Raw genomic sequence first — 10,931 nt, 5'->3', positions numbered from 1 at the left:
ATATCCTATTTAAAGGGCGTTAAGCCCTCATTTGCGTATCCCTTATCTCCAGAGAGCCCTGTGAGAAACCCTAGATTGGTTCCATCCATTGTGAGAGAGAGAAAGAGACTATTTTGGGTGTTCTTGTGCAACTTTGGAAGAAGATTTGGAGAGCATCTTGGCTTGGTCGAGGGAGGGACATTTGGATCCAAAGATTCTCCACTGGGTAGCTTCTTTTAGAGGTAAAAGAAGCTAACCTGATCAGTTTTTGCATAGATTAGAAAAGCAAACAGAATGATTCCCAACATGAACTCGCTCTAGAATCCTTCAAATTTTCATTCCATTTCAGCTTAATGGCCCTCTGGTTGCCTTTTAGATCTCAAAATGGCATCTCTGAGATTTATATTCATAGAAACCGAACTAGGTTTAAGACATATCATTAGGATTAATTTCTGGCTTACTTAATAGGTTTTAGCATTGCCACAACGTGGTAAAAGTATTGCCACATCATGGAAACTGGAATCCTTAATGTACACGGCAACGTAGACCTAAACGGGCTTTTTTCGCAATTTTTTGATCCAGCACGTCATGGTAATTCCTTAGCCATGACGTGGGAATTAGAATTTGTATTCTGGCATGAACATGAAAATCAATTGAAATTTTGTCTTGCTTTGAAAGCATCTTGAAATTCCTTAATAGGAGTTACGACTGATTAAATATATCCAAAACACTAAAGAGAGGTCTATCAGCCCAATAAAAATTTAGAAAGTATTGGTTGTCCAGTTTTGCCAACTTTTCTTCCCTTTCAGCTCCATTCTCCTCATTTTGCATCCCAATTCCGATTTTAACTATCGGTTAACATTTCAAACCGTATTAAGTATCATATATCTTAAATATAACATTTTTATTTAAATATATTAAGATAATGACCTATAATATATACTAAAATATTACGATATCATTAGTCGATAATTATTCCTATATCAGAATTCTCCCTAGTTTGATACACCACAAGAGAATGTTCAACTTAATAGGAAGCCAATTAACCCGCCTATTCTCCTCCTTACCCCCAACATAAGACAATCCATATGAAGAACTCCTATAGGACGCCAAAAACTTATCTGACACATCAAGCAATGTAGGGTCATAATTTCAAGTTAAATATGGTTAGTTTGTTACAATAGTACATATCACAATATTTCCCAAGACTTGTTATATCAAATTGTTTTCACGATATTTCGAGTCGATTTATATGTATTATCCATTTAGTTATGTCATTTCTTTCAAACAAACATAATTCTACATGTAATATGTGATATTTCTCTACCTGTTAGTTATCAACCATCAATCACAAAATATGTTCAACAATCTAAATAATTGTTGAAACACCATCGTAATAAGAAAAATTAACATAACGAGTTTGATTTAAATGGTATTTAGATGGTCATATCTTTTACGGTTAGTCCCAAATTTTTATGTAGGTTAATAACATGCCAAATAATTAATTTTTTTTTATAAAAATCATTCAAAATGCTCCAACTTGATCTATCAAAACCTTTCGGTCTTCTTTTTTCCGAATGTTGAATAATATAAATCAATGCTTCAAATAACCATCAAAATGGGTCCATAGCTCAGTGGTAGAGCATTTGACTGCAGATCAAGAGGTCATCGGTTCGTACCTGGTTGGGCCCTTTGTTTGATTTTTTTTATACCCCTCTCATATCTCAAATCAAGCTTCATTTGCTTCTTACGGAAATTTAAAACGTTACGTAAACAATTTCAGAACATATATTATCTCGTAAATATACTAAGAGAAACATATTCCTCTAATTTATTATTTCATAAAATAATATTGATTACAAACATTAAATTACATCATCTTATATCACACATTATTATAATTGAAAATAAACTCTTGAATATTTGTACTTATTATATTCATCAGTTCGACCCCAATAAAAAGTTGACTACGAATTAAACTGAATCTGGTTTTCATTAACCCAACACCGCAGAGACTTCTAAATCAGTTAATCCCTATTTCAATCATCTTCATTCTCCCAGATAACACATAATATCTAGTGTTATACCCGTCTGTTGGTTGGGTTGATGAATTAAAAAAGAGGTTTTGTTTTTACCAAATGAATGTAGTTTCTAAAGTAAAAATTAAAATTATTTAGATAGGTAAAAAAATATCTTTCTTACTCAACAAAACATACATTGTCATAAGGATAATCAAATGTGTTTTTCCTTGTGTATGGTTGAAGTAAGAAACAAAACTATCATTACCAATAATCAACCCCATGATCTACACGTTGGTTTATGAAGTTATTTATGTTTTGTACACAATGTATTTGGAACAATGTACATTCATTGAAGTATTTATTATAACATTTTACATTCAAGTACATTGTTATTTTTTCCAGATTTTAATTTTTTTTTGTAGACTATAAATTAGCCCGGTTGATTAATGAAAAAACAAATGACATATTATATTTTATTTTATAGCATCAACGTGAGGTTAATGTTTGGCTAATTTGACTACCAGAACAATTAAAACGAACATATGCGGAACATTCTAATATAATGTAGTTTTTTGGATGATATTTCTATTTTACTATTTATGAATAATGATATTCAATTGGAATTTCCTCTTTGAAAAGCAAAATGTTTAATGTTTTTGGAACGTCCGATGACAACATTTAACTTGAAAAAGTGTTTGATGGTCACTAACATGCCGAATAAATTCATAATTTCACCCAACCTTTCAACCATTTTGTCCAATTGATTATTTGATGTTTGATAGTGATTAACCCACCAACGATATTCACAATATCAACCAAACTTTCAAACCACTAATCACAATATCCATAATCCAATAATTGTTGTTTGATATCATTAATGCACTTGAAAACTTAATGCATTTGAAAAGTAACAACATAGAAGCATACAAAGATATACTTGAAATCCGAGTAATTAGAGTTGGAAAAATTCCAGCATTGCTTGTGAGAATTCAATAAATAATAGATTCTAGGGACTCGAAGGCATTGTTTCATGATTCATGTTTGGTATTCCTTGTGTGACTTGAAAGACTTTTAACGACTGAGGAAAAAAAAGAAAGGGAAGATTTTGAATGTTTTCTTATTTGATTTCTCAAGCTTGTATTAAATAACAAACAACCATTGGCCAACAAACAAATGATGTGCTACCAAGAGAAAAAGTGATTTATTTTTTACCAATCGTATTCTATTCTAATCTCATTAATTACATATATAAAATAACTAAGATTAATATTAATACTTGTTAGGAAAATTTTAAAATACTCTTCTGACCAAAAAGAAAATAAACAAAAGTGGGATACACATAAAATAGCAATATACTTTCACTAGGTTTAAACACGTGGAAGCCGCAATTAACAAAAGCACTATCCAAGAGCACAATGGTGCTTCATTTTCATCTCTCCTAGCACTTGCAACTCTGCTTTAAAACCCTTTTTTTTCTTTATTAGGGCCTAATTCTTGTCACTGTCTAAAAAATGTATTGGAATTCTAACCTTACAGACCGAGGATTCAATGTCATAAAGACCAAGCTAACTATATTACAGAATGTCCCATTAGAACTTTGTTACTAGAAACAATTCCATGATAATGAAGATTAAATTTCAAGGTACACTCCTTGAACACTTTCCTTGTGGCAACATCCTGAAATTTCCAGGTATCATATTTGAGAAATTCATGTTCCTTAGCAGAGCAACTCGACGAGTTGGATGCCCAACTAGGTGAGTGGAGTCGTTTTGGCCGTATAGGTTTAGTGACCAACTCGGCGAGTTGGAGCTGTTTGGAGAAACCCTAATTTTCTCGGTTTATATCCTATTTAAAGGGCCTTAAGCCCTCATTTGCGTATCCCTTATCTCCAGAGAGCCCTGTGAGAAACCCTAGATTGGTTCCATCCATTGTGAGAGAGAGAAAGAGACTATTTTGGGTGTTCTTGTGCAACTTTGGAAGAAGATTTGGAGAGCATCTTGGCTTGGTCGAGGGAGGGACATTTGGATCCAAAGATTCTCCACTGGGTAGCTTCTTTTAGAGGTAAAAGAAGCTAACCTGATCAGTTTTTGCGTAGATCAGAAAAGAAAACAGAATGATTCCCAACATGAACTCGCTTTAGAATCCTTCAAATTTTCATTCCATTTCAGCTTAATGGCCCTCTGGTTGCCTTTTAGATATCAAAATGGCATCTCTGAGATTTATATTCAAAGAAACCGAACTGGGTTTAAATATAGCCAAAACACTAAAGAGAGGTCTATCAGCCCAATAAAAATTTAGAAAGTATTGGTTGTCCAGTTTTGCCAACTTTTCTTCCCTTTCAGCTCCATTCTCCTCATTTTGCAACCTAGTTCCGATTTTGACTATCGGTTAACATTTCAAAGCATATTAAGTATCATATATCTTAAAACATAACATTTTTATTCAAATATATTAAGATAATGACCTGTAATATGTACTAAAATATTACGATATCATTAGTCGACAATCATTCCTCTATCAGAATTCTCCCTAGTTTGCAACACCATAAGAGAATGTTCAAGTTAATAGGAACCCAATTAACCTGCCTATTCTCCTCCTTACCCCCAACATATTACAATCCATATAAAGAACTCCTATAGGACGCCAAAAAATTATCTGACACATCAAGCAATGTAGGGACATAATTTCAAGTTAAATATGTTACAATAGTACATATCACAATATTTCCCAAGAGTTGTTATATAAAATTGTTTTCAGGATATTTCGAGTCAATTTATATGTATTATCCATTTAGTTATGTCATTTCTGTCAAAAAAACATAATTCTACATGTAATATGTGATATTTCTCTACCTGTTAGTTATCAACCATCAATCACAAAATATGTTCAACAAACTAAATAATTGTTTAAACACCATCGTAATGGGAAAAATTAACATAACGAGTTTGATTTAAATGGTATTTTGATGGTCATTTCTTTTAAGGTTTGTCCCAAATTTTTATGTAGGTTAATAACATGGCAAATAAGTAATTTTTCTTATAAAAATCATTCAAAACGCTCCAACTTGATCTATCAAAACCTTTTAGTCTTCTTTTTTCAGAATGTTGAATAATATAAATCAATGCTTCAAATAACCATCAAAATGGGTCCATAGCTCAGTGGTAGAGCATTTGACTGCAGATCAAGAGGTCACCGGTTCGAACCCGGTTGGGCCTTTTGTTTGATATTTTTTATACCCCTCTCATATCTCAAATCTAGCTTCATTTGCTTCTTACGGAAATTAAAAACGTTACGTAAACCATTTTATAACATATATTATCTCGTTAATATAGAAACATAAGCATATTCCTCTAATTTATAGATTCTGAAAATAATATTGATTACAAACGTTAAATTACAACCTCTTATATCACACATTATTATAATTCAAAATAAAGTCTTGAATATTTGTACTTATTATATTCTTCAGTTTGATACCAATAAAAAGTTGACTATGAATTAAACTTAACCTGGTTTTCATTAACCCAACACCGCAGAGACTTCTTAATTAGTTGATTGGGTTGACGAATTTAAAACAAAAAAAGTCGGTTTTACTTTTACCAAATGAATGTAATTTCTAATGTAAGAATTAAAATTATTTAGATAGGTAATAAAATGTCTTTCTTACTTAACAAAACATACATTGTCATAAGGATCATCAAATGTGTTTTTCCATGTGTATGGTTGAAGTAAGAAATAAAACTCGTAACATACAAATCATTACCAATAATCAACCCCATGAACTGTACGTTTGTTTACGAAGTTATTTATGTTTTGTACACAATGTATTTGGAAAAATGTACATTCGTTGAAGTATTTAGAAAAATCATTTTCAAACCGCTACAACTTGATGTATCAACACCTTTCAATCTTCCTTTTTTCGAATGTTGAATAATATAAATCAATGCTTCAAATAACCATCAAAATGGGTCCATAACTCTGTGGCAGAGCATTTGACTGCATATCAAGAAGTCACCGGTTCAAACCTGTTGGGCGCTTTGTTAGAATTTTTTTAAACCCCTCTCATATCTCAAATCAACCGTCATTTGCTTCTTACGGAAACTTAAAACGTTCCATAAACCATTTCATAACTTATATTATCTCATTAATATAGAAATAGAAACATATTCCTCTAATTTATTGATTTTGAAAATATTATTGATTACAAACATTATATTACAGCCTCTTATATCACAAATTATTATAATTGAAAATAAAATCTTGAATATTTGTCCTTATTATATGCGTCGGTTTGATACCAATAAAAAGTTGACTACTAATTAAAGTTAACCTGGTTTTCATTAACCGAACACCACAGAGACTTCTTAATTCTCCCTGATAACACAACATAACTAGTGTTATATCCGTATGTTGGTTGGGTTGACGAATTAAAATAAAAAAAGAATGGTTTTATTTTTACCAAATGAATGTACTTTCTAATGTAAACATTAAAATTATTTAGATAAGTAACAAAATCTCTTTCTTACTCAACAAAACATACATTATCATAAGGATCATCAAATGTGTTTTTCCTTGTTTATGGTTGAAGTAAGAAATAAAACTCATAACAAACAAATCATTACCAATAATCAACCCCATGATATGTACGTTTGTTTATGAAGTTATTTATGTTTTGTACACAATGTATTTGGAACAATGTACATTCGTTGAAGTATTTATTATAACATCTTACATTCAAGTACCTTGTTATTCTTTCCAGATTTTAATTTTTTTTGTAAACTATAAATTTGCCCGGTTGATTAATGAAAAAACAAATGACATATTATATTTTATTTTATAGCTCAACGTGAGGTTAATGTTTGGCTAATTTGACTACCAGAACAATTTAAACGAACATGTGCAGAACATTCTAATATAATGTAGTTTTTTGGATGATATTTCTATTATACTATTAATGAATAATGATATTCAATTGGAATTTCCTCTTTAAAAAGAAAAATGTTTAATGTTTTTGGGACGTCCGATGACAACATTTGACTTGAAATTTTTTTTGATGGTCACTAACACGTCGAATAAATTCATAATTTCACCCAACCTTTCAAACATTATGTCCAATTGATTATTTGATGTTTGATAGTCATTAACCCACCAACAATATTTACAATTTCAACCAAACTTTCAAACCACTAATCACAATATCCATAATCCAATAATTGCTGTTTGATATCATTAATGAACTTAAAATCTTAATGCATTTGAAAAGTAAGAACATAAGAGAATACAAAGATATACTTGAAATCCTAGTAATTAGATTTGGAAAAATTTCAGCATTGCTTGTGAGAATGCAATAAATAATCGATTCTAGGGACTCGAAGGCATTGTTTCTTGATTCATGTTTTGTATTCCTTGTGTGACTTGAAAGACTTTTAACGACTGGAAAAAAAAAGCAAAGAAAAGGGAGATTTTGAGTCTTTTCTTTTTTGATTTCTCAATCTTGCATTATATAACAAATAACCATTGGCCAACAGACAAATGAGGTTTTGTCAAGAGAAAAAGTGATTTATTTTTTACCAATCGTATTCTATTATAATCTCATTAATTACGTATATAAAATAACTAAGATAAATATTAATACTTGTTAGGAAAATTTTAAAATGCTATTCTGACCAAAAATAAAATAAACAAAAGTGGGATATGTAACATCCGGATTTTTACCAGGTATCTTGTAAATTTAATTTTGTGGTATTGTGAGGGGGACTCGGCGAGTTGGAGCTCAGACTCGCCGAGTAGGGACGCGGATTTGGGCAATGGAGCGCGCCTGGACTCGGCGAGTCTGCGCTGTGCAATGAAACCCTAAATTTTCGGGTTTGAGGCCTATTTAAAGGGCCTTATGGCCGTCATTTGTGCTCACCCAACCCTCAGTGAGAGACCCTTGTGTTCTTGAGCCATTTGTGAAGAGAAAGGAGCATTTCTTGACCTTGTGTGTGTTATTTATCAAGAAGAAGGAGACTCTAGACAAGAGGAAGCAAAGGAGGTTGCTATTTCGTGGATTTGGAGCTTAGATCATCACTCTAGAGGTATGATCTCGGACTATGTTCTGTTTGGTGAAGCATTATGCAATTTAGGGCTTATGATGGTCATTTATGGGATGATTTGGTGCCCATTGGTTCCCTCCTTGAGTTGAGGTTATGGATCTGGACCCATAGAGGACCAGAAAGCCTCACTCATCAAGCTTTATGTATGACAATGGAGTCCATGACCTCGTGTTGTAGTAAATGAGTCAAAAACATCATATATGGTCATATATAGGTTGTATGTGCATCAAGATTGTAACTTTACGTGCTAAATGAGCTTGGAGGGACTGGATCTATGGATTAATGGACTGGATCTGACCTTTAGAACAAGATTGAGTCAGTGCATGGCACGGACTCGCCGAGTCCGAAGAACAGACTCGGCGAGTAGCATGAATGTTGCCCGACCACACAGTGAGTGGCCTCGCCGAGTTGGGGAGGGTGGACTCAGTGAGTCAAGGGGGAGTCAGAATGGACCGGTGGATTGAGTCAAACTGGACTCGTCGAGTTGTTTTGAGACTCGGCGAGTTGAGTCGTGGTGGCCCCACAACTCATGCCAAGTGAAACTCGTCGAGTTGAGTGAATGCTCGACGTGTCAAGGGAGGATTCCAGGGAAATTGGTGTATACGCCCAGACTCGCCGAGTCGCATTGGTACTCGCCGAGTCCGGTCAGAGTTGACCGTTGACCGTTGACCAGAGTTGACCAGTGTTGACTCCTTATTGATAGTCAACCTTAGAGATATAAAGTGTTAATTAGAAGCATATAATGTTATAGGAGGATTAGAGCTCGGAGGATCGAGCACGAGGGATTTCCAGGATTCGTGAGATACCGAGATACGCGAGGTGAGTCTTCTCACTATACTTTACCTTGAGTAGGTAACCAGAGTTATGTGATAGAGTATTTGTATGCTATGTATGTTGTGTGTTGTACTGCATGATTTCTGAGTGATTTATGTGGTGCATGTTTATCAGAGCTAGAACCTGAGGGTTCACAGAGTTTGGGTGCACGGACCCACAGAGTTATAGCCTAGAGTGGCTAATATGTGTATTATGTGGTATTTTGGGGAACTCACTAAGCCTTGTGCTTATAGTGTTGATGTTATTTGTTTCAGGTACTAGTGACGACCGCGGGAAGGCACCGGCTTGATCCGTATACACACACGTTCGAAGCTTGATATTATGATCTTGGGATTTTGTACTGTTTTGTTGGATAATTAAAATGGTTGTTTTTATGAATATCGATGGAATTATGTTTTATAAAAATTGAAAATTTTGTTTGAAATTTTCGGTGTTACAAATTGGTATCAGAGCCTTGGTTTGAGGGATTCGGGTACACCTTCGGGGGTATTTGAACTCAAACTGAGGAACTGAAGAGATATTTTCAAAATAAAAACCAAAATCTTCTAAGAGTAAAAGATTTTCCAGGAAGAAACGTGTGTATGATCAGTCAGCGCCCGAACGGTGAATTCCCAAAATACCTTTATATTATGTGATAATTATTATTAATATGATGTGTATGTATGCTAGAGTAGGCTAGGTATTGCTAATAGGACTAGAGTGGCCTGTGTTGTGATGCCTTAGCCTAGGGAGGGGTGAGCTGCTATGAGATGCTGAGAGTAATTAGGTAGCAGCTAGGGCTTTGTGTGAGATCTGTTACAAAGTGATTTAAGTATAATAGAGTACTTGGGGATTGGGATCCGAAGAGGAAGATTTGGGGTGTGTACTGTAACGGTGCGGACAGTAGTATTGGGCCCGTACTACTGAAAGCACCGGTGCGGTACACAGTCCAAATAAGAATCTTGGGATACCAAGAATCAAGGAGGGGTGGATTGTCGAATGTAAGGGTGTTCGAGTGAATTCTAATTGTCGCATGTTGTATTTCAGAGGTTGATCATGGTGAGGACACGTCACATGCCGGAGGATGCCGGAGCTAGTGATGAGGAGATTCGACAGATCATTCACGAGGAGGTGGCTGCGGTCATCAGAGCTGAGATACCAGAGATGTTCGGGTCTATTAAGACCGCGTTGATTGAGACATTTGACGAGCGCTATGCCGCTCTTTCTGAGGCTGCTGTTGCAGCGGCTACCGCAGCGATTGCTGCGGCAAAAGGAGGTGATGCGACATTGTTTAGGGAGTTCAGCAACACCAAGCCACCAGAGTTTGATGGTATGCAGGATCCGGTGGCAGCTATGAGGTGGATATTTGATATGGAGGGATGCTTCTTCACTTGCTCGTCCCCTGAGCATTTGAAGGTTCGGTTCGCGCTGAACCAGCTTCGCTTGGGAGCGAAGGACTGGTGGAAGTTTGTGACGGCGCACTTCACACCGACTAAGCTTTCGGCAGTGACTTGGGAGAGGTTCACTACCATGTTCCGAGATGAGTACGTCCCTCAGGTGGAGAGGGAGCGTCTGGCACAGGAGTTTCTGACCCTCAAGCAGGGTACCGAGTCAGTTACAGCGATTACGAGGAAATTTCATGAGAGGGCGATGTTCTGCCCTGAGCACGTGTCCACCGAGTAGGCACGTATGAGCCGTTACCTGAGCATTCTGAGACGGGATATTTGGGAGTTCGCTGCGAACTCCTCGTATCGGACATTTGCCGAGCTTCAGGCAAATGCTCGGAAGAGGGAGATTGAGCTTGAGACTCAGGCCAGGGAGGAGGCGGAGTCTCTGGGGAGGGATCGGCGGCTGGCACAGTCCCAGCCGGCAGCCAAGCGGGCCAAGCCCGCTGATCCCAGACCCGGGAGCCAGAAGGGCCGCACTTGTGGAAAGTGCGGCAAGGGTCACGATGGAGTCTGTCGAGCAGGGTCTTGCTACAAATGTGGCAAGGAGGGGCATATGGCCAAGGACTGCCCCAAGG

At 35.8% G+C, this 10,931-nt stretch overlaps 2 non-coding genes across 2 annotated transcripts; both read left to right on the top strand.

Moving 5' to 3' along the window:
• The first annotated feature begins 1,599 nt into the window (after positions 1-1,599).
• On the top strand, positions 1,600-1,671 carry TRNAC-GCA (transfer RNA cysteine (anticodon GCA)). The gene has a single exon. It is a non-coding gene; the product is annotated as a tRNA-Cys (tRNA).
• Positions 1,672-5,144: 3,473 nt separating this feature from the next.
• Positions 5,145-5,216, top strand: TRNAC-GCA (transfer RNA cysteine (anticodon GCA)). The gene has a single exon. It is a non-coding gene; the product is annotated as a tRNA-Cys (tRNA).
• Positions 5,217-10,931: the final 5,715 nt, after the last annotated feature.

The sequence above is a fragment of the Lactuca saligna genome, chromosome 7 (genome assembly GCF_052625555.1).
Source record: "Lactuca saligna cultivar CGN05327 chromosome 7, ASM5262555v1, whole genome shotgun sequence".
NCBI lineage: Eukaryota > Viridiplantae > Streptophyta > Magnoliopsida > Asterales > Asteraceae > Lactuca > Lactuca saligna.
This window is presented reverse-complemented; position numbering and strand designations above follow the sequence as displayed.